The sequence below is a fragment of the Rhea americana genome, unplaced genomic scaffold (genome assembly GCF_003343005.1).
Source record: "Rhea americana isolate MKP2758 unplaced genomic scaffold, rheAme1 scaffold_158, whole genome shotgun sequence".
NCBI lineage: Eukaryota > Metazoa > Chordata > Aves > Rheiformes > Rheidae > Rhea > Rhea americana.
In genome coordinates, this window is record NW_028185683.1 from 83,505 (window position 1) to 105,672 (window position 22,168).

The window sequence follows — 22,168 nt, forward strand, 5'->3', positions numbered from 1 at the left end:
TCGTATTATGCTTTCGTTCCACCTAAGCCCTTGGGAACACAAGGGAGTTCACACTGTTCTGTCATGAGTCTGCGACTTAGTGAACAACAACAGCTGGACATGTTGAGGCTGATGTCAGTTTCTGGATCCTCTCCGATGGCACTCTGAGTCATTGCTCTCAATTTGATCCTGTGCAAGATGTGGGTGGAGTACAGGACACTCAGAATTGCAAGGTAAAATTACTCATACACCATCCTGATCCTGTGTCAGTTAGGGCAGTGGTGCTATGCCAGATCTTCCTCACTGCATAATGTCTAGGTTATAACCTATGAGGAGTGAGAAGCTGAAGTTCTTTGCATCTCAATAAGACAGGTTTATATCAACGTATCATATCCCAGCACCTGCTTGTCTCCTTGGATATCTCTAATCATCATAGATTTTAATTTGTCTTCAGATTTGGCCCCTTACCATCCACATGAAGGGGGAAAAAACAAGTTTAGTCTGCATTAAGTGATTTACCTTGGACAAAAAAGGATACTTTTGGTGGGACTGTGCCTGAAATCTTGGGGATTGGCATTTAATTTGCTAAAATGTATTCAAGAATAAAGGTGGACCAGAAAAAAAGTATTCACTTCACAAGTGCTAGGGGCTTCTCCCTGATGAGAAAGAAGCTAGGCTGTTGTTTATATTTTTAAGAGCCATAAATTTGCTGTATGCCAAGCATGGAATTGCAGAGTGCTCTGGCTAGATTATTTTCAGCATTAAAGGAGAGCCTTATCCGAACTGTTCAGTTAGCAAACACACTGGCTACTTGGTTTTTGTTTGCAAAGTTCAAAGGTGACCCTCAAGTTGTTCACAAAAGAGAGATGAGATTTGGATGGACACTGTGGCTCATTTGAAGTCCAGAAGGCTTTGTACAGTCTCATCATGAACAGCTCTGAAACACTCTCTTCTGCCACAGGAAAGGAGATGGACTGATGGTTGCAGCAGGCAGTGCCCGCTGAAATGTGCATAGGCTTTAAAAGCAATAGCACCTCAGTCTTTGCCATTAAAAAAAGAAAAACTTTTTTTAAAAAAAATCTGCTTGCAGCATAAGACAGGGAATTTGGGGAAAATTATGTAAAACCTAATAAAAAGGAAGCTGAAGAGAACTGAAGACAGGACATGAGAAAGGCATGCACTAAAACACAGTGTAGTGTGGGATGGGGGAGATACTGTGTTTGGAAAGGATGATTGTGATGTGTAAAGAACAAGAAGAACAAGATGTGACATTGTTATCACTGTGGGAAAGTTGATTTTCTCCTGAAGTTCTTCCACAAGAAAGCTTCATTGTATTATCAAAAATCATAAAACCAAAAAACCAAAACATCCACAAAACACTTGGTTTTCTGCAGATTGTGCTTTGTCTCCACAAGTCTGAGCACCCGAGATGCTAAAAGCCCTGCATCTGAGAAGGGCCCTTAGCAAGCATTTATGTACCATATAAAATTGGTAAAAGGCTTTTTTCTTTTATTTCTGTAGCATAGATTGTGTATCAATAGATAAATCTTCTTACCGTTTCCTTTTCTGTCATATTTTATTGGGGAGGGGAGAATGAAGGAGGGGGAATTGTTGCTATTATTGTAAGGAAAATTCTGGAATCTCTGAACACAAAGTAATAGTATTTTAAATAATGAGAAAAGATTCCACATGGAAAGCTCATCTGGCTGTGGCAGTTTGTGACTGAATGAGAGAAAAGTGCCCTAGAAGCTATTCATTAGGAATTCACTGGAAGCTCTCAAACAAGCCTGGCAGAAGCTGAAATTGAAGTGGTCTCTGACCTAATTTTCTTCTGCATGAAACATCTGCATCAAGGCACTCTTTGATGTATTCCACTTGGCTCTGTCTACAGTATTGTATCACATGGCTTCAGTGTTGCCTCAGTTTTAAAAGACATTTCCAGCCTGTAGAAGGTAATGTGATGTTACTGTTACCCAAACTAATCACTCAATGTGCTCCCGAAATAGAAACAATAGAGGTTCAGACAACGTTGTCTGCTTTGCAGTCGTTGCTGCTGCCTAAGCTCACGGTTTAAAAAACCCAGATCTGTGATATTCATCTCATGTAATTCATCAACACCAGGAAGGGGAGGGAGAGGGGGGAACTGTGCGCCTTCTGTGTAATAGTRTGTCAGAGGACACAATGCTTTACATGTGTGAGCTTTGCATTCTTTGCTGCTCCAGCCATACAGTTAGTTTAGCACATTAGAAAAAAAAATAGAGAAATGTTGGAGGACATTATCATAAAACCTCAACAGAAGGAGCTCCTGGTTTYCATTTTGCTGTTTGTTCTCTGCTGATTGACACCCAAAGCTCACGGTGAAAGAAATGCAAGCATGTTTGTGTAGATGTGTGGATGATGTGTGATGTATTTTGAATATATATATTTTCCCCTCCTTCTTTTCTTTTCTGCATCACAATATGCATTTCAGATCCTCTCTCAAGCTCTTCTCAAAGTGGGATATAAAAATGAGGAAAATATGTACACATATATATAATATTTATATGAATATTTGCATGTACACACATATATATACAGATAAATAAACATCAAGACATGATTAGGGTCACTTGTTTACTTTGAATGAATAGATCCTAGCCTTCTCCAGAAAGGTTTTCTGCTCAGTCTTACCTAATGGCATGCTGCTGTTCCCCCAACCTTGCTTGTATTATGTGAATAACTGTGGTGTCTTTTGTATTCCACCCCCTGAAGAAGAATCCTTTGAAATTCTAAATGACTGTGCTGCGGATTTTAATGTCTGTCTCTTAGAAATAGCCGAGCAATACCCACTCATGGAGCAAGATGCAGCAAGCCTTTTCAAAGTTATTCAGCCTGCTTCCTCAGCCTCGTGAGTGTGTGTGTGTGTGTATACATATGCTGTTTAATTCTGTGAATGTATGGCAGGAATACATTATTTGCCTGTGAATCACTTTCTCTCCCCTCCTGTCCATCTACTCCACCCCCCAAATCTCTCTTACTTCTGTTGACATGGGGAAAATAAAGCTAGCCAGTGAGGAAGCTTGTACAGGTCTTATGGGGACAGCATGAGATGAGTTGGTAGCTTCTCAGTACGGTTCCTTGCAGAGATCAGAAAGAAAAGGCAGCCCTGTTGCTGCTAATTAGATGCCTCCTTGCTAATCACAGCAGAAAACCATTGCCCAGGAGTCTGAGAATAGCCTGTTCCCTGGGGTTGCCTTCCCGGATCTGCACTGAAAGACATTGGCAAGGCAGAAAGCAGGGAAATAGACTCTCTCCTGTCTTACTTCATGGCTGGCAGACACCTGCGTCCTCTCTCCGGTGCTTCTCCTCCTCACCCTTGTTAGCTTGTTTAGCTGATCAATGGAAGGCTTGTATCTGTTAGCCATGGTGCTCGTCAATTCCTGATACAAACAACTGCCTGTCCCCAGTTCAGGTCATGCATTTCACAGTGCTTGGAGCTGCACACATCATGAGAGCCAGCTCCAGTTGGGAAAAACTCCCTCAAGAGACCCCAGTCCTGACGAAGCAGATAGGTGGGAGAGGTAAAGAAACACACCCAAGGTCACACAGCCTCACCAGGAGCATACGCCACCTCATCCTCTGATGGCCAAAGTGCAGCACTGCATGGTGGGAACATGCAGTCTCATCTTCTGTAGACGAGCACCAGGACAGCCCTCAGTGCCTGTCACCAGCAATAAATCTCCTTGAACTAATTTTGTAAAGAACAAAACGAGTGTTGTGAACAACCAAAAAGCCCCATAGTTCCTTTCCACTTTTGTTTGGTTTCTGGAAGGGCAGCAAGGAGCAGGAAACCCCTTTCCCACCACATTCACAGATAACAGCCCCAAAGAGTTATTTCAGAGAACATATTTAAATAAGAAAAGGCAAGGTCTCCCAGCGAGCACTGAGGCTGATTTACATTCTGCATGGATGTGGTTGGCTGGGGATGGTGCCTGGCAGGGGCTTATCATGCCCACTCTAAAAATAACCAGCTCCAATGGGCAAGATCTGCTCACTCAGACCCAGCCTTGGTTCAAAAACAGTGATATGACATTCAAAAGTGGCAGAGACTCTTTGGCAGGTCTGTGATGCTTAAGCATTCAGAGAGGTCACGGCAGCAGGGCTTAAAAAACATGGCTTCTGCCTAGAGTGGATCTAGGATTTTTTGTGGCCCCCCCCCCACAAATAATTCCCTTCTCCTTTCTTCTCTCCTTCCATCCCCCCACCCCACCCCTTTTCTCTAGGTTTTATGATGGTGGCCTGGTATGGGGAAGGTCATGCCATCCAAATATTCCCCACACAGTCCCTAGTTCTTGGGTAAATTAAAGCCATCGTTGTTTCTCACTAGTTGTCCTGAGCTCTGGAGATCCCTGTTTTGCAGTTCAGCAAGCTCCAGCCTCTTCACCAGTGTGATGTTTCCTCTTTATCCACCCCCTTACATCTGAACCCTGGAAGACAAGCTGGGTTTTGTCTATTCATTTGGCAGATGGTTAGATTCAGATCTTACAGGAACATAATGTTAGAAATGGAGCATGTGTATGTTTGTGTTTGTGTGTGGTGAGGAAAGGATCCCAGATCATTTTCTTCCTCTGTGGTCTTATAACTGCTAGCAGTTTCATGTAAACTCCTGTAGGTAAGAGGAATAAAAAAGCTGTCTTCTTCCCCCCTCCCTTTCTCTCTCCCCCAAGTCTGTGCTGTATATACCAGCAGTGTGGTCTAGGCCAATGCTGAACATTTGTGCATTGGACAATAGCACAGCCTGGCCTGACTATTATCAGCTGCTGTTTTCTGGTTAGCTTTCCTTTTATTCAAGTGCACAATGCAAGCCTTTATCACCCTTCAGTCATAGTGACTCTTGAGGAATACATCTGGTTTTCTCTTTCAGCAGCTCTGAAAAGGTCAGTCTGTTCATTTCTTATTCGCAGGACACCACATTTTTTTCTGAACTGGAAAGACAGGCCTACACCTTTTCATTCCGTCTTGTACGTAATTAGACATGGTGTCGCTCTAGAAACCTACCCTTGAAATCCTCCTGAGTAACTCTTTCAGAGACGGGCGGGGGGGCGGGGAGAGAAGCTGCAGAGAGAGGGAGAAGGAGTGGGGGGACCACTTCCATCCGGTGCTAAATCTCATTGTGTGGTCATAAAAGCATTTCCCCCACCACTGCCAGCGTGCCTTTTATTTTTTATTTTTTGCCCCTTCCTCCTAAGGCTGGTTATTGCTTTACTGACACACTGCATGATAGAAATTCTTGCATAAAGACGTCCACGGATTATTTGTGCAAACGCAATTGTAATCATTTTCACTTCAGTGACGTCCTACATTCTTCATGCACGCTGTAACATAATAACAAGTGTGTCCATGAGGAAAGAACTAACAGCAGCTGGTGTCTGACAAATTACCCTGCTCAAGACAGGCAAATGGTGACCTGAGCTCAAATGGACATACAGTTCCTTACTGGGTAGGATGGGCCAAATCCTACCGTGGTGGAAATCAGCATTGTCCTCTTCAGGAGGTTTCTACGGCTTTGCTGTAGATTGTTTTCCTTTCTTCCACTCCTCTTCACGTGTTTCAGCATGAGAGTAGAGCCGTTCAGACGCTACACAAGGCTGTGGTGATTACCCTGGTGATGCCTGCATCTGCGACCTCTGCGCCGAGCAGAAAGCAATCTGTGAACTTGGCTGGTCGCATGTTTCTCCTGAGGAATGCCTGCCAATATTGTCTGAAGAGAAGAAAAGGAGAATGTTTCATAAAATTAATTATTGACCAGCATGAAATAAGCTAGGAGCATCAAATTAATTTCTGCCACGAGGACAAGCTTAAATTTGCTGAGACTCAGTCAAGGGACATTTGGTATAAAACTGCTGGTTTATTAACTCACCCTGCCAAGACCACTAAAATATAGGAGTATTACTCTTGAACTCTCTAACATATTCAGTTTGCAGAGTTTTTGGTAGCTTTTGGTTGTTTTTGTTTGTTTCTCTTTCCAGATTTCAGCTTTTCCTTTTTTGTGCCTTTATTTCTCTACCATGGTAGAAATACCTGTTGTACACTAAAATCTGAAAGGCAACTATGTAATTTTGAGTCCACCATATTTTTCTACAGAGTCATAGTGACATCGTTGTAGTCTGCTAGGGCAACCTTCCGGGTGCAAAATCCCTTTCTCTTTTGCCCTTCATAAGTCTGACCATGTGACTTGAGTACTTAGTTCTGGGTTTTTTCCCAAGGGCAATCCGCACGGCTGAAAACTCCTAACATTAAACCTGAACCTTCAGAAATCACAGTCACAAGGATTTTTTTCTATCAGCAATTTTCCTGTCCAAGCCAGATGTGCACACTCCCCATGACCATCCCCTTGCTGTGGCCTAGAAGTGCCTACACAAGCAAGCCAGCAGGACAGAAAGAGGAAAAACATATAGCAAGAGAGCAATAGCAGAGTAGTTGAGGCAGACTGGGGGCAGGTACCTCCCATTTCTGTCCCAGCATTGTCCAGGGAGGAAGCTGGTGTGTCTTCTTCTGCATAAACGAGTAGTAAGAAATTGCCTTCCGCTAAAGAATTCATGGAAAACTAGGAGGAGAAAAATGAGTTTAAAGAAGCAAATTATTTTGCTGCCATACCACACCATGCCATAAGTACATGGAGAGGCTAGGAACAGATCCTCCTACTCCTGCATCTATTTATTGAGTTACCAGACTGTATCTTCTCTAATGGGTGGCCACTCTTGTCAGTTTTGGATAGGGCCCTTGATCTGCTGTGCTAGCATGGCAGATGTGTTTAAGCAGCCACATTTCTTATTTAAAGCAAGAGACTAGCTAAAGTTGGAGGGAATTTAGTTTCTGATATTAATTTTTTTGATTGGTTAGAACTATATGTATTTTTTATATATATGTTTAAGATGAAAGACCTCTGAGACTTTTCTCGATTTACAGTCTTCTACCAGAGAATAATGTCTTCATGACACAGAAGTATTGTTTGAAATCTTTATTAAATTGTCACATGATATTAGCTGCTACTAATACAGTTAGGCTTTAGAGTTTATCATGCTTTCTATCAAGGACCCTAATTTTCAGAGGTTTGGAACAATGAGATCTTAAAATCTGCCCAAAGCTAAATTGCTTTTTTTTGGTTTTACCACACTGGATTAACAGTAACCTGGAACAGAAATTAGAAAAATGCATAACAGTTACATGGTTCCTGATTATTTTTTGTATAAAAACACAGCATATCCAACAGTTTGTGTGTTTCATAGAATCATGAGGTTGGAAGGGACCTCTGGAGGTCATCTAGTCCAACCCTCAACGTAGGCCATATGAGGATTGAACCCATGACCTTGGTATTAGCAGTACCATGYTCTAACCAACCAGGCTAAACCTGCCCCTCATAATCATAGAATAGTAAGGTTGGACAGGACCTCTGGAGATCATCTAGTCCGTATGGAGATTGAACCTGTGACCTTGGCATTAGCAGCACTGCACTCTAACCAGCCAAGCTAAACCTGCCTCTAGTCTTTTCATGATGCTGAATTATTGTTACCCTGTCTCATGCAGTTTGCCTGCATATGAGACACCATAACATGGAAAGAAAGATCTGAATCCTAGCTACAAGTTGCTTATGGCTAAAAACCTGAGGAGCAGCCACCCTCACTATGCTCTTCCATCTCGAATAAAGGGTTTAGATTTTTCTTGGAAGTCACTGTTTCTCTTGTGGCAGGGAATTTCATAGACTCTCTACAGAATATACCCATTTGATTGTTTGTAGTGTTATTTTTTTACAAGCACTAAGGTCTATTGGTTTGGTTTTTAAGGTTAAGCAAACAATGTGAAATCCTCTTTAAAAAACAAACATATTACAAACCTTTTGGTTTGGGACTTGAAGAGATTTCTGTGTCTAGGYGCAGCTATAATAAAAATAACAATGAAAGTAATAAAAAACAAGTGGCACAATCACTTGTAGAAGCTGATTTAATAACCTATTATTAWAAAAAAACCTATGTATCAATAGATTATCAAAGCATTGGTTAATAATTTAATGTTTTATGAAAGAAAACTCCTCTCTGTAGACAATTTTGCATCAGAACTATTTTCTGTTTGGAAGATATTCACATGATGAAGTTGAAAGACTTCATTAAAATTTTTGAAAAAAAAAAAAAATCTACCTTTGTAGTGGTCAAAGCTGTAAGGCCAAAAAAGAAACATTCCTATAAGGAAGGGTAACTTCATCCTAGCTGTCAAGGTTTAAGGAGATAAGCAAGAGAAAGTTGTAGGTTCTAATTAACTTTACTATCAGAGATTGTCTAATAGGTACATAGCTAATCTGGCTCTGGAAAAAATCTTTTTTTTTCTCTTTTTTTTTAGCTTGGAATCATTTCAAACATAAAGGAAAGTTTTTGTAAGTGGAAATCTTTCTATTTTTTCCACAAACACTTGCTTTGCCTGTTCAAGCATATGAGCTCACATGGCAAATTCTATCTTGCCTTTCAGAAAGGTCAGTTTGGTATTTCTGGAATACTTTATTCAAAAGCTTCATTTTGTAGGTAATTTCCAGGTTTCATCCCCATTGGAGATAGAGAATATCAAATCTGTTAGTTTTTCTTAGCAAAGTTTCAGGTTTTGACCAAGTCTTCTAGAAAGATGGACAAATTTCTTCAGAAACAGGTGCTATATTTTTATCTGGTGACTGTAACAAGTTGCAAGACTTTCTGGCATGATGAACATGCCTTCATTTGTGGGTCACTAGCCACAGTTACAAGGMATGATGTGCATGTGCCCGCAGCACTCTCTAGTTTTGAAGCATCCTTTCTGTGAGCAGCCTTGGAAAGCTTTCTAGCACTCTTGTTCCTCATGTTTTTGGATGGAAAAAAACGGTGCTCAATGAGATGTTAGAGCCCTTGTCTTTGTCTGTCTTTGTACAACGGCATGGCTCTGTGTGTGTGTGTGTGTGTGTGTGTATGTGCTGAGAAATCACACATGAAAGTACATGTGTGCAGCATGTGAATGTGACAGCCACTGTCTAGCCAGCCATGCTTCAGTCTTTTGAAATGTAGGCTGAATTCAGCCAAGAATGGGAAAATTTTTCTTTAGCTTGAAGTCAAACAGCTCTTTTGTTCCAACCTTTGGTGGACTACTTTAGGATGACCCATAGGATGACCCATTTCCACATCCCTAGGCAGATCTCCACAATCATGCCTTCCACCCACTGCAAATCCCTTCCTTCACAATAGTATGTGCATGCGTATGTGAAATGAGATTACTGGCCACATTCAGCCCACCAGTTGTAAATTGCATGCCATGACAGCTTCATAAGGATTTTCAGTTGTTCTAATTTATTTTTCCTCTCTGTGTACAGCTCCTAGAGAGACTGATGTTGAAATATTTCATTTTCTTTTTTTTTTCTCTTTTTGATTACTCATATTTGTTAACATTGCAAGTGCTATGGTGTTGCTACTTAGATGCTTTTTGGAGTTAAAGATGCTTGAAATATTTCTATTTTTAGTTTTAACAAATGAGAAAAAAATGCATGACTTCAGCATTTTTAAATATATTCACATTCAGATATATGTCTTGGTAATTTGGATAGTTTGCTCTATCTACCAGAGGTTGTGAAGTTCAATACCTCACAAGAGCCCAGGAGATCCTGATTATTCCATGAAAGCACAAAATGTTATCCAGTTCTGAGATGTCTTGAAAACGCTTGCAATGCCCAAGACCCATATGTCAGGACTGCAGTAGTCTTTCTAGTGCTCCCAACTTCCCACATTGAAAATGTGAGCAAAGCAAAGAGTATCACAATATTTGGGTCTTTTTTTTTTCTTTTCTTCCCCCCCCCCTTTTTTTTAATAACTCCAGCTGCTATCTTAAAGGTGGCAAAGTGAGTCCTAGACATCSTAATCAGAGAGGGAGGGCTTGAAAATTCAGGATGTGCAACAAAAGTAACCATAATGTTACTGCATCAATGCTGAAGGCTTCTCTCCTGATGTTGTACTACTTGGTGAATACAGTGGTGACCACGGCCTCCTCCACCCTTCTGTGTGCATCAGCCTGTGTGTCAGCCTTGCACTGTGTTTTCTTATCAGCTGAAATCCTAATGCTTGTTAAGGCAAGAGGTGGCTTTTGCATACATGTGTGTGTGGTGCCTAGCAAACATGACCCCTGCAGAGAGCTCTAGTGTTGCTGTTCTGCAGATGTTATTAACTGTTTACTGTGCTGTGACATGAAAGTTCTGGACTCAAAAACCCAAGAAGTTCGAGAGAACTGAAAATCCAAGCTCATCTCTAAGTGCAACAGCTCTTACCTCTGGAAAGCAGCAGGTGGGCAGTCAAACATTTCTTATCTTCATGGTATTTCTACGAGACACAGATAACGATTTTGAAGCCTGTGAAGATCTCAACAAGTTGAAAACAGTGGAAATGTCAGCACAGATTGGAAAATTAGGCTATGAATTTCCGTACTTGGTAGTTTAAATTAAGTACTTCTTATTGTTCCTTCTCTGCAGTTTCCTATGTGTTAATCCAGCTATATTCTATCAGTCTGTGAGGGGGCCACTCACTTTCTTAGCACTCAGCATCATTTGTTTTCCTTATTCCTTGTTCCTGTCAGAGGGCAAACACTATTGCTGTCACTTAGAAAAATAGGATTTTGCCTGCTGTGCTTGAGAAATCTTCAGCACCAGGCTGATTGTATAGGTTCCAGGAACTCCCGTTGTAAGGCTGGGATTCAGACAACTGATCTACAGCTGCAAAGGTTCACTGCTTTACTGCACCAGCATAAAATGGAAATGTTGTAACATTCCCATCTGCGAAAGACTTGCCAAAACAGTTTAGTGTTTCAAAACCTGCGTACTGAATGAAGACAAGATCTCACTACAAGCTGTGGGAGCTGGGAGAGTTTATGAAGCAGAAAGTATGGGCTAAGGGAGAGATCAGACCAGTGATAGTTTAGTGGCCTTGCAATTCTTTTAAGAGGTACTAATGGTAGTGGACTGATACAGTGGAAGTAGACCCAAACTCATTTAAGGCAGTAGCATGAAATTGGTTGCAATAAAATTATGCATTAAGTGTGCATTATGTTTAATAAGACTGTATTGCACTCCCAATGTTTACTCTGTGCCCATTGATGCTGATCCAATTTTCTAAAGTTCTCCAATTGGTTCGCTYTCAGGTTTTCAGCCAGAAGGTCAAATTTCACTTGCTGTTAGTACATATCTCCATTACCTTGCAAAGGCATTTACACTCCATATTCATTACCTCTTCTTCTTTTTTATCTATCTGCTGCAACCTGACTGCTCCAAAATGCTCCCTGCAGGTGGCATGTTTGACACAAATGAGATCAGTCTTTAACAGATATCAACTTAAGAACATACACATGCACAAACACACTTTCACACATGTACCCAAGGAGAAAGAAGGGGGGAAGACTATTTYCAGATCCACATTGGAGGCAATTTTATATTGTTTCACTCAAGGTGCATAAATGATCGCTGCAGAATCATGGGTTTCAGATATGATACTAGGACCATAAGTGGATCGGCTAGAATATATGTTTGGAACAGTATGTGATCCCAGCTATACCTAACTAGGAGATGGATTGTTTTAATTGGAGGCAATGATAATAATGAATCACATTATTTCCAACACCTCTACAAACTCTGTCAGCACTGAACTTGATGCGAATAACGCAGGCAAGGAACCAGCAGGYGTACTTTCTTTGGGCTTTCTGTCTCTTCATGAATGTATTCGTAGGAAAATACAAGCCTGCTTGTATTTTGTTGTCTTCTGTTAGGAGATCATGTTGAGAGAATTCAGCAYGTCTAACAAGTTTCAGACAATAACATAGTATTCATCACTCCAAAAYGGACTGTCCCCGCTAGTGAAGCTGGCTGGGTTACCCAGAAGGAGACATTGTCCGGGGCAGTTGGTACTCTGCCTTGGCAGTCAAGTCTGTGCCTAGCCTTCAGCTTGATTAGTTAGGGAAAAAGCACTGGAGGCCCTAAAAAATCTTGCCAACCCCTTAGATAATGAAGTGTTTGAAATAGCTAGCTGCAAGGTATGTCCACCCTGCTGTCACTGCTCTGTCTCCAAGTTGATGTAGATGTACCCATGTTTGCTTTAAAACTTTGGGCTGGCAGTATGCCCTCAGCTCGTCCCTGTGAGCCTGCRAAGCACACTGATGTCCCAGCGCGGCTTTGCCCTCTGCATTGGCCTTGTGTGGAAGCTTCTGCTTGGCCTCCCACAGCCAGCATGCTCCTCTCTAGCCTCAGCCACCCTGGCAAGAAAGAGCCTTATGGTCTTCCAGTGGAAAGAAGATGGCTGCAGCAAAATACTTGGGCTGGAGAGGAAATCAGAGATTGCCACGGGTAATTGTCGCTGTACCTATTAATAGGTTATACCACTTACACTCTCAGCAGAGTACTGTGGAGACACAACACAAAATCATGGTGCCAGCTGCATTTTCTAGTCCAATTTTTGATGTAGTTTTCTCACATGACTGTTCCCCTCCTACGGTTTTCCTGCTGTTTGTGTCATCCAGCTTTGAGTGGTGTCTCAGGGCTCTGCTTCAAAGTGCACTGGTAGCAATGGGATCTCTTTTTCCTGAGTGGAGACCTATCCTCATATGTGTCTACACTGTGAATGAAGGCACCATGGGCATTTCTTCATGGTTCTTGAGAAAGCAATGTTAAAGTCATCATTTAAATATTTCAGTTTCAGGATGGGAAAGTGCTAGTTCATGAAACAGTTAGAACTGGAAGATGAAACTGAAAGAGAGGGGAGTCATGTCCAAGGGAGAATTACCTGAAATTACCTGAAAACTTAAAGAAAGCTAAAGCACAATACACAGCATTCCTGCTTCACCTTATGGTTGGTCTCCTCTACCTCTTTCATTCCTGAACATATCTACTGTGAGATAATTTGTGCTACTTATGTAGGGAGGTTACCTGATTTTAGTGTTATTCTTCTACATTTCCTAGAGCCGAAATGGTAGTCTATAGATTACCTCTGGGGGGAACACTAATATTTTTTGATGTGGTTTGTGACTTTTAAATGCTTTCATTTTCAAGCTTACAGTGCTGTGGTGGTCTTTATTTTCATATGATATTTAGTGTCTGACCTATTTTTTAAAAATGGGATTTGGGTGAGCTGTATACCAAAACCCTGCGGTCCTCTAAAATCATTACTTTTGAGAATCCTCAAAAAGAAATTTTGCTACTGTCCTCTAACATGAAATAAATGTATTTTCTGAACATCATCTTTCTTTAGACACATACAATGATCTATGTGATACTACAATACTTTTTTATAAAATGAGAGGTGTTTTTAACCTCTACACTTGAAGGAAAAAATCAGTCTAAGGTACCATAACTTCATCTTCAGTATTACAAATCAGAAGAGTCCTCAGTAAATGGAGACATCCTGTTAACATTTTTACAAAGGTTTATAACGCATTGTATGTTTTTATCCATATGGTTCATTGTCTTCTTATTTCTTGATTTCTTGCATTGATTCCTCGTTCCTTAATTGCTAAAATAATTCTGTGGTTGAATAGCAGGTGGTGGCACAGTATTCTGGTTCATTGTCTCTCATTATCTAGCTACCTGAGATCACATTTTGCACTGTCAATAGACCATTTTCTGCTTTAAAAACATTATCCCCAGCGCATTCTCAGTGCAGACTTCTTCTCAGGGCCAGGCTGGTAGATCTTTTCTGAGCTGCCATGACCTCCACAAGGTGCATCATGCTCCCAGGTGATAGGCAATGACCAAGGCCAGGGTCCCCATCCTGTTCAGCTGGCCCAGAATATCCCTTGGCAGAGGACTGGGGCAAGCAGCTGAGGCAGTGGCTGCCGTAGCTAACCCAGATAAATCTGTCTGCAGCCATGAGTCAGAGCCCTAAATCTATGTGCTTCTAGTCCCCACCTGCTTCACACTTGTCTTTTCATTTTTCCTTGAATAGTGACAAGTGGCCCTGTTTTAATGTGTATCCGTCCAGGTCCTCTTTTCTTGGCTAAGATGTCAAGTTGAGGGTGCTGCTGAGGATTGTGCTGTTGTTAACTGGCACTCAGGTATGTCCCAAAGGTCACACGTGGAAGGACAGAGACAGAGAGCCTTGGGGTAGGAAAAAGGACTGTTAACTCCCCTGGGGCTGCAACATGAACCCTGTTTGAGACCTAGTATGTTAAGGTGGCACTACTCAAGAGACTTGACCCAAATCTCCTCAGTGTTTCAGACATGCAGTCTCCAGTAAGAAGGATGTGTTCACATATTTTTTAAATTATTTTGCTTGGCCTTTTCTTTGGGATGCTGCTTGCTTCTCTGTCCCAGCTGTTTCTGTTTGCTACAGCTAACTTAAGGGTGAGAAGTCAAGGAGGGACCAAACTTCATTGGTGCCTGCTGGTCAAAGACTGACAAAGAAAGGATGCAGTTTTGGCTTGAGTAAATTAGATTAAATTGCTGAGAACAACAAAAGCAAACAAAGCCTYAGCTATCTGGTTTCTATGCATAGGAAAGAAGGATCTAATCCGTTTCCCACTGAAATCAGCAGAAGGAATCTCACTGAATGCAATCTGCATTGTATCAAGCTACATGTAAATACTTCTTATAATTACTTTTTGTTATTATTATTATTATTACGATCTTTAGTTTTTCTCTGTCTTTTTTTCTTCATGAGTTGCTTTGACATTATTGTGTTCCACTAGAAGAGTGGGCTGTGGAACATATTGGTATGATGATAGATGGCCTGTGCTATTATATTCCATGATTTACATATAATTGCATAATTTACATCTAATTGGTAGAAGGCCAGCACAGTCCTGAAAGTGCCGCAGATATATACTTTTGGTTAAAACTCTCTCATCAGATAATGGATACTCATACAAAAAAGGTAAAAGGAGCAGACCTGCTTTACATTAAATAAGGATTTCGATCATAATATTTGAATTATGCTTTCTTCTTTTTTAATAACAATATACAAATTAAATAGCTGCAATATATAAATTGCAGTTCAGAGGAACTCAGAGAACTTGGTTAACCTGAACTTTTTCCATGGCCCTGCACAGGAGAAAGTGAATCAACTTCATGGCGGCTCACAGAAAAAAAACTTCTTGATTGCATGGAGCTAGATTTATTCCTGGAACCCAAATGTCCTTCAGCACAACCATTAAAAGAGAGGGAAGAAGACTCTAAGACATACAGTCTTCAGTTCAGAGGACAATAAAGCCCTGTTCCAGCACAACACAAGTACAGTAATTTTGACCTCAGTAGACATCAGCCTGTAATCTATGCCTGACTGTAAATAAATGCTTAATCCCGTTGAAATTAGCTGGGCCCTAGTTCACCTTAAATTTTCTTCTCTGTGCTGAGTGAAACACACCTATTGGAGGGAAAATTGTTTACAGCACCCCCATCTTTAACAAGCACTATATACAATGTTTGCAGTGTAATCAATGGGACTTTAGATTTAAAATCAGGAATGTGCTTAAGTACCTTTCTGAATCCAGCTTTTTGTACACCCTTTTGAGATTCTTTCCAAAGCCTTTTGAGGTCAGTGGGTGCTGGGTCAGGCCTTAGACACAACTGGATTTTCTTACACTTCGCAACTTCAAAAAGGGCTGAAAAGATTTGAGAGAGAAGGGCAATACAGGGTGTGTTTTATTGCTTCATCACCTTTCAGAAAAACARCTGGTGAATTTAATAAATGTGGTTACGAGAAAATAGTTGGTTCCAAACTGATTCTTTGATTTTCTTCCTTCAAATGACCTACAGTCTGCTACTTTTGGTTTTGTCTTTCCTCAGGACTAACTGTGATCAGCAGACCATGGATCATGTGAAGAACGGAGATTATGTAGAAATAAGCTGTTCTCTCATTCTTTCCACCCCTGCTCTCCAGCATTCCCCTCTTTGTGTGTTTCCTGCTTAAATTCAAGGTTCAATTTATTTGTGTTTCAGGAGTTTTGTCTGATTAAAACTAAACAGAAGCTGGAGGACTTGATGTTTTCTGTGGCTCATGCCCATATTTCCTATAAACTGCTGGCAAGCCTGTGAAGAGTTCTCCAAATTGACAGTGCACACAATGTCCAAATCTAATTTGAACTGCATGGTGCAGCTTCAGCTTTCAATCACACAGCACTTCCTCTAAAACACTGCAGCTACATTTCCAAATTGGGACATTTGAGAAATTGCTCATCACGCAGCTCCCTCAATAGACCAACATATGTTTCAGCAGAATCAACAGGCTGACAAACTCCAGGCCACTAAGAATTTTATGTATCGGAGAGTGTGTGTCGTACATGAATCAAAGTGTGTGTCATGCTTCAGAACTTGGTATGTGTGTATCTGCAAACATTTTCCAGTATGGTTATTAATTATTGGGATGCTGTAAACAAGTCACCCTTCCTCACACATTTTGTTTCAGCTTCACAGGGCAAGAGAGTTCTCGTGCCAAACTGCGTCGTCAACCCACAACGGCTCATGCACCTGCTTCACTCCAAGCACTGTGAACGATCTAATTGTGCTTGATGGGACATGCTTTTTAAAATTAAGCACAGAATTAAGTTTTTTTGTGGGATTAACGTGTAAAGTGCTTGGGGAAAAAGTAGGACGGAGTAAGGAAGATTAGTCTTCTGCTGGGACATAGGAAAGGAGTTCCAGAGAAGTGGGCAACTGTTCCCATTTATAGCTCAGGATCGGCTCTGTGATCTTTGCACCATCTTTCAGAAATGCAGTCATCACTTATGACTGACCTCAGTGGGAAGCTGCAAGGGTAAATTCATTAATGTTTGGGAAGCACTCATGATGAGCACTGTAAAAAGTCCTATAAATAATAGATAAAAATTTTCCTTCTGATGACTAATACATGCTGGCCTTTATATTTTACCAGGTCAAGATTGCTCATTATTACAACTACACAAAAATGCTAAGGTAAAAATTAGTTTTTAAGGTAGATTTGGAGAAAGGCATGCTGTATATAAAGAGGTGATGCAAAGGAAATCTGTGAAATGAGAGCTTCTCTGAGATAGAAACCTATAGTTTCTCCAACATAGCTTGCAAGAAAAAACTCCTTTTGCACAACAGCTTGCTGTGTGCAGGGGAGGTTGTTTGGTTTTGGGTTTGTTTTCCTGTCGGTGGTGGCCCCCAGAACAAGCAGCAGGTGAGGATAGTGAGTTTGCTTTCTGTATTCTGCAGCAGAAACCCCTAAAGAAGGCCTGCAGAAGTCCATCCCAGAAGCAGTTCCGCACCATTAGAGACCATATCCTGGAGACCTTCATTTCTGCCACAGGTTTTCTGTATGACAACTGGCTGATTGCCTTATTATCCCATGCATTAAAATAAAAAGAATGTATTGATAGAAATGTACTGGAAAAATGAATCAGCAGTGCCAGTTGTGCTTTGATGGGCTGTATGAATCTGCAAAGATTCACAGTAGCTTTGACATAGAGATAACTGATTTACTCCTTCTTAAATTGCTGGTGATGCTTGAACTGAGTTTTGTTGCTGCTGCTGAAAGTTTAAGTTTGCTAGAATGGGAATCTTAGGTTTACCTTACTTCCAATGATTTTTTATTATTGTTTTAATTCAATCTCCTACCTGTTGATAGATGCTCTTCTTTTTCATTTTAATCACACAGAGGTTTGTTTAACCTGGGAAGTACAGAGCTCAGAAAGAAGAAACTAGAAATTTCAAATCTTCACTGGATTCTATAGTGTCTTACCAGACAAACCTCAATTACATCAGAAAATCACTTGTTTCACTAGGGCTCCAGGATTGGGAAATGTGAGTGTACATACTGGCATCCATGCATATGGCTTTCTGCATCTAGAGACAAGGTACCTGGGGGAAGAGAACATTTCCTTGAAGGACTTCCTTATTCTAGTTTTGCTGCAGACATGCCATTTTCCTTAGGAAACCCCTGTCATCTTTGTGACTCAGTTTCCTCTCTGTAAAATTAACATGGTTGTAATTTTTTTCCTTTGTAGAGGGTTTAGGGTGGTGTCCACGGAAAGGCTACTTCAGACTAGCTATTATTTATATAATATATAAACAGAAAATTAGAGTCACACACTCTTAGGAGTTAATTACCTTACTAACATGTGTGTACTGGTATGCAAAATTTTACTTTCCTGAACTCATCTGACTTTTGTTTCCAGAAATTGTCCCTCTGTTGTTCACGGCTGCCACACAAATTTGGCGACTGAAGATGCTAGGATGAAGGCTCATCACATGGATGAGCTCATCTTCCTGAGGTGTTTATCCAGTGTCTTTGTTTGTTTCACTGCCTTTTTGGTTAGGAAAATTTCTGAGCTCTGCTTCAAAATGCAGCCCCTGCTTAGGTAGTTTTTCATGTCTGTGTTTTTATTATTGACATGTTATTTCAGGTCAGTTGTCGTAAGTAATGTAGCGCAGATCTTGCTATTGGTGTGGTGGAGATGGCATGAGAAAATCTTTTCTAACACGGGGAAAGAAAATGCCTGTGGAGACAAACACTTGCTGTTTTCCATCGGCTGACCAGGAGAACATGGCATTGTCCTTGGCTGTGCGGTGACTTTGAGTTCTAGGGCTTTGGCCTGGGATACCTGCCTGGGTTCAGCTTCCCCAGTGCTCCAGTTGGCACAAGGTTGTAACCATGCACAGAGGAATTTGTACCCAGCACACAGTCCTTCACATAGTGGATATAAATATGATTCTTGGAATTTACCAAACAATAGGCAAGAATAGTATTCCCAACAGGCTGCAGGGGAGCAGTTAAGTATGAAGGAAACACCTGCAGAAGTGGGTATCCATTGTTTCCTTTTGATGTTTATCACTGTGCCTAAATCTGGAAAGAATAGGATCTTCTGGCCTTCAAAAACAATTTCCTTCCTAGCCTTTATTGCTTGAAGGAGTCTGTCCTTCTCAAATATTTCTGTTTTGGAGACAGTGAAAATTATCTCCATCTGGGTGAAATTTCTTCTCAAGACTGAGTAGGTCACTTTTATTGATCAGGTCATTTAAAATGAAGGGCTGCTGTTAGTGACGCTTTAGGTACCATCGATACGGGCATTTTCTGATATGCTGGAAATACATTAGGCTGTTGGCCCTAGCAGAGTAGGGTGCAGAGGTGGAAGAGGACCAGGAATGAGGCTACTATGTAAAGATTTCCAGACCAAAGACCTCATAAGCACGGTTCTGTCCTCCAGCATTTCTCTAGTGCTCTGACAGTTGAAAACTGGTAGGAAATGAAGGGACAGCCCAATCATCGTGCATTTTAATCAGTGGAAGAGCCTGACCCTTGCATGGTGGGAGGTCATGAACAGGCCCTCCCTCTGCGTTGTCATCTCTGGGGACAGAAAGCGTATCTCCGAAGCCAGTCATTTCTGCAACCCCCTAAATGCTCACATAGCTCAGGGAAGCCAGCTCTGAATGCTATCCCTTCTGGCCAGTCCTGCTGCTGCTCTGGCTGCCTGAGATTTGTCTTCTCTTTATAGCACCTTTTATTATTCTTTTGACAGGCCTTGAATAGTGATGATGAGGAGGCAGGGGCAGGCGTCCAGTACTCCCAGTGGTGCTGTTTAATTGTATGGTTGTTTTTCTCAAGCTGCCAGCTGGTACTGACACTGTGCTTGTTTTCTCCCCCCTCAGGAGGCATTCTTCTGGTGGAAGTTACCTCACTGACATTTAACTAGAGCAGCAAGTGCTGCTGAGCTGCTTCTCTTCCACTTCCAGAGTGGTTGTGTGACCAGCTTTTTCTTTGACTGTTCCCCACTGCTTACCACCCGGTTGCATTCACAGCAACCCAATTCCTTTCAGCTTCCCTCCCTTTCCCCTCCTCCTCCAAAACCTTTCATCTTTCTTCTCCTTTGCTGATCTTTCTCAGGCTGCATAATCCCTAGAAGGAAAAGACTTTATTCTCTTCTTTGTGCTGTTGCAAATCAGGAATAATTTTGTAGAAGGTGATAGCAGCAAATGGCTGCAGAGAGGATAGGATAWCCTAGCCAGGTTCTGCATGTGGCTCTAGTCCTCCTCTTTCTGCTCTTTCAGCCCCCTGCATGGTCCACTCTGACTGCCCCTAACAGCAGCAGATAAGGGTCATATCTGCAGCGCATGGCTGGAAGTCCTCAGATCACTCTGCCTATACTCTGAATTAGCAGAGCATGAGCCCACTGCACTACAATCCTCATGTGGTCATTTTTGCTTGATAYTACAACTCTAAAAGGAACTAGCAGTTTGGGCATGGTGTTGTGTTCATGCTTTCTTAGATGTTCACAGAGCATGGAGAGTGCAAGTCTGTAGCTAATCACAGCATTCTTTACAATTATGCCCAAAATGATGTATTTATACAAAGAAGGATCAAAAAGGCACATAGGTTTGGTAGCTATYCAGCTCCCACTGACCACTATCCATGTGTTCAGTATGCACTTACCCCCGTTTCTTCAATATTCTTTTTGAGAATTTTTATTATTTATTTTCCCATTTTATTAAACCTTCTAAATTCTTCTCATGTTATTATTTAACATGGTAGAAACCTTTGGATTGTAGAGATGCCCAGGAGAGCATCAACTCTTGCTCACAGACCAAGAATGAACATTTGAGAGGAGGAGACCAAAAAGCAGGAATGGGGAATCATAGCAGTAATGTGTGGGGTGGGCAGTGAATGCCAAGTTACTGCTTTTGTTTTACTGATCTAGCCTTCTCTGCTGGTCCCCCACCTGGCAATTGGCTGGCAACTTCCCAAATCCAGAAGTGTACTTATTGGATACATTTAAACCATAAGAAAGAAATAAGCTCTTCCAAGATCATTACTGCTACAATGAGTATGTGTATGTCATAATATATCATACTATATACTGTGTATATTTTATAAGCAATATTGAATTTTTCAGCATGTTCTGGCTCCAGTTAACCCAATAGGAAAGTAGTGCAGTGACACTGGCTTTACTGGTGTTACSTTTGGTTAACTTAGCACAGCTGAGATCAGAAACTACCAGAAAGTGCAGGCCAAAATGTGACTCACACCTCCAAGTTTATTTACAGTAAACATCAGTATAAACAATCCATGAGACAGCATGAAACTGTTGTCTCATTCAGACTGTTACAACCACCTGAAAAGTAAATCCATCTTCCTACTGCCTTAGGAAATCAGTTTGAGAAGACTCTGAGTCTCCCACTCTTCATCAGGACATCAAAAATATATTYATACAGCTACATTTGAGTTTGCAATGCACAACAAGGCAACTAGGAAAACACCTTAAACTGTCACACCTGGAAGAATAGGTTGGTTGACAACAAAGTCCTTTAAGTATTTTGGGATCAACTCTAAATGATGATGTTCAATTTTTCCCTGGTATCTGTCATCTTTACAATATATGACTTTACCTTCTAGACTTCTTCTTCTTTTTTTTTTTTTTAATTGTACTTATGATTGCCTAAATTTCTTTAGATGCTTTGCAGCTTGCCAATGCATCACTCCATGGTATTTATGTCACGGTATCACCAGGAGACCCCAGTGAAGATCTGATTACCCCAGAATTCAGCACTGGATTTACTGTAAGAGACAGTCCAACATCAAGACCTTTGGGCTCCAGACCCACCACTGAAATCTGCCGAGGTTCTCCTTGCTTCTGGTTCTTGGTTCAAATTTGACAAGCACTGATATCTTCCTGAAAACTTTAACCTTTTTCCCTGGAGCTTTGGTTTGTGTGTTTCCTTTAACATATTTCGGCAGTTGTTTTTTTCCTTTATCTGTCTCCCTGACTCTTCTCAGAAGACCCTTAAGCCCCCTTTCACTGTGGTAGTGGCCCTGCCTTGCAATCATGTGGATCAGGAGCGCTTACCCAGAGGATGGCACTGCTGGGATTAAAGCAGCATGAAGTAATACAAGCACACCCTGAAGCATGGCCTTCTACATTTATAGCATTAAATTAAAACTCTTGGGACATGGTAGTCTGAAAGGGAAGATGACACATTTCAKCAGTTGTTTAGGAAGCTATTTATGTGGTCTTTCCTCAGTCAGATCCAGATAGCCTGACTCTGTTCTCATTGTACCTCACTCTTCAGAAGTTTCAGTATTTCCAGAGRACAAAATCCCAGGCCTCTTGGCCAAACACCTTTTCCTTTGATTAAGGTCAATATTTTACTCAATGACACTACCTGTGAAGAGATGAAGGAAGAGGGTGATTACTATAATCTATCCTGGTGTACAGTCTG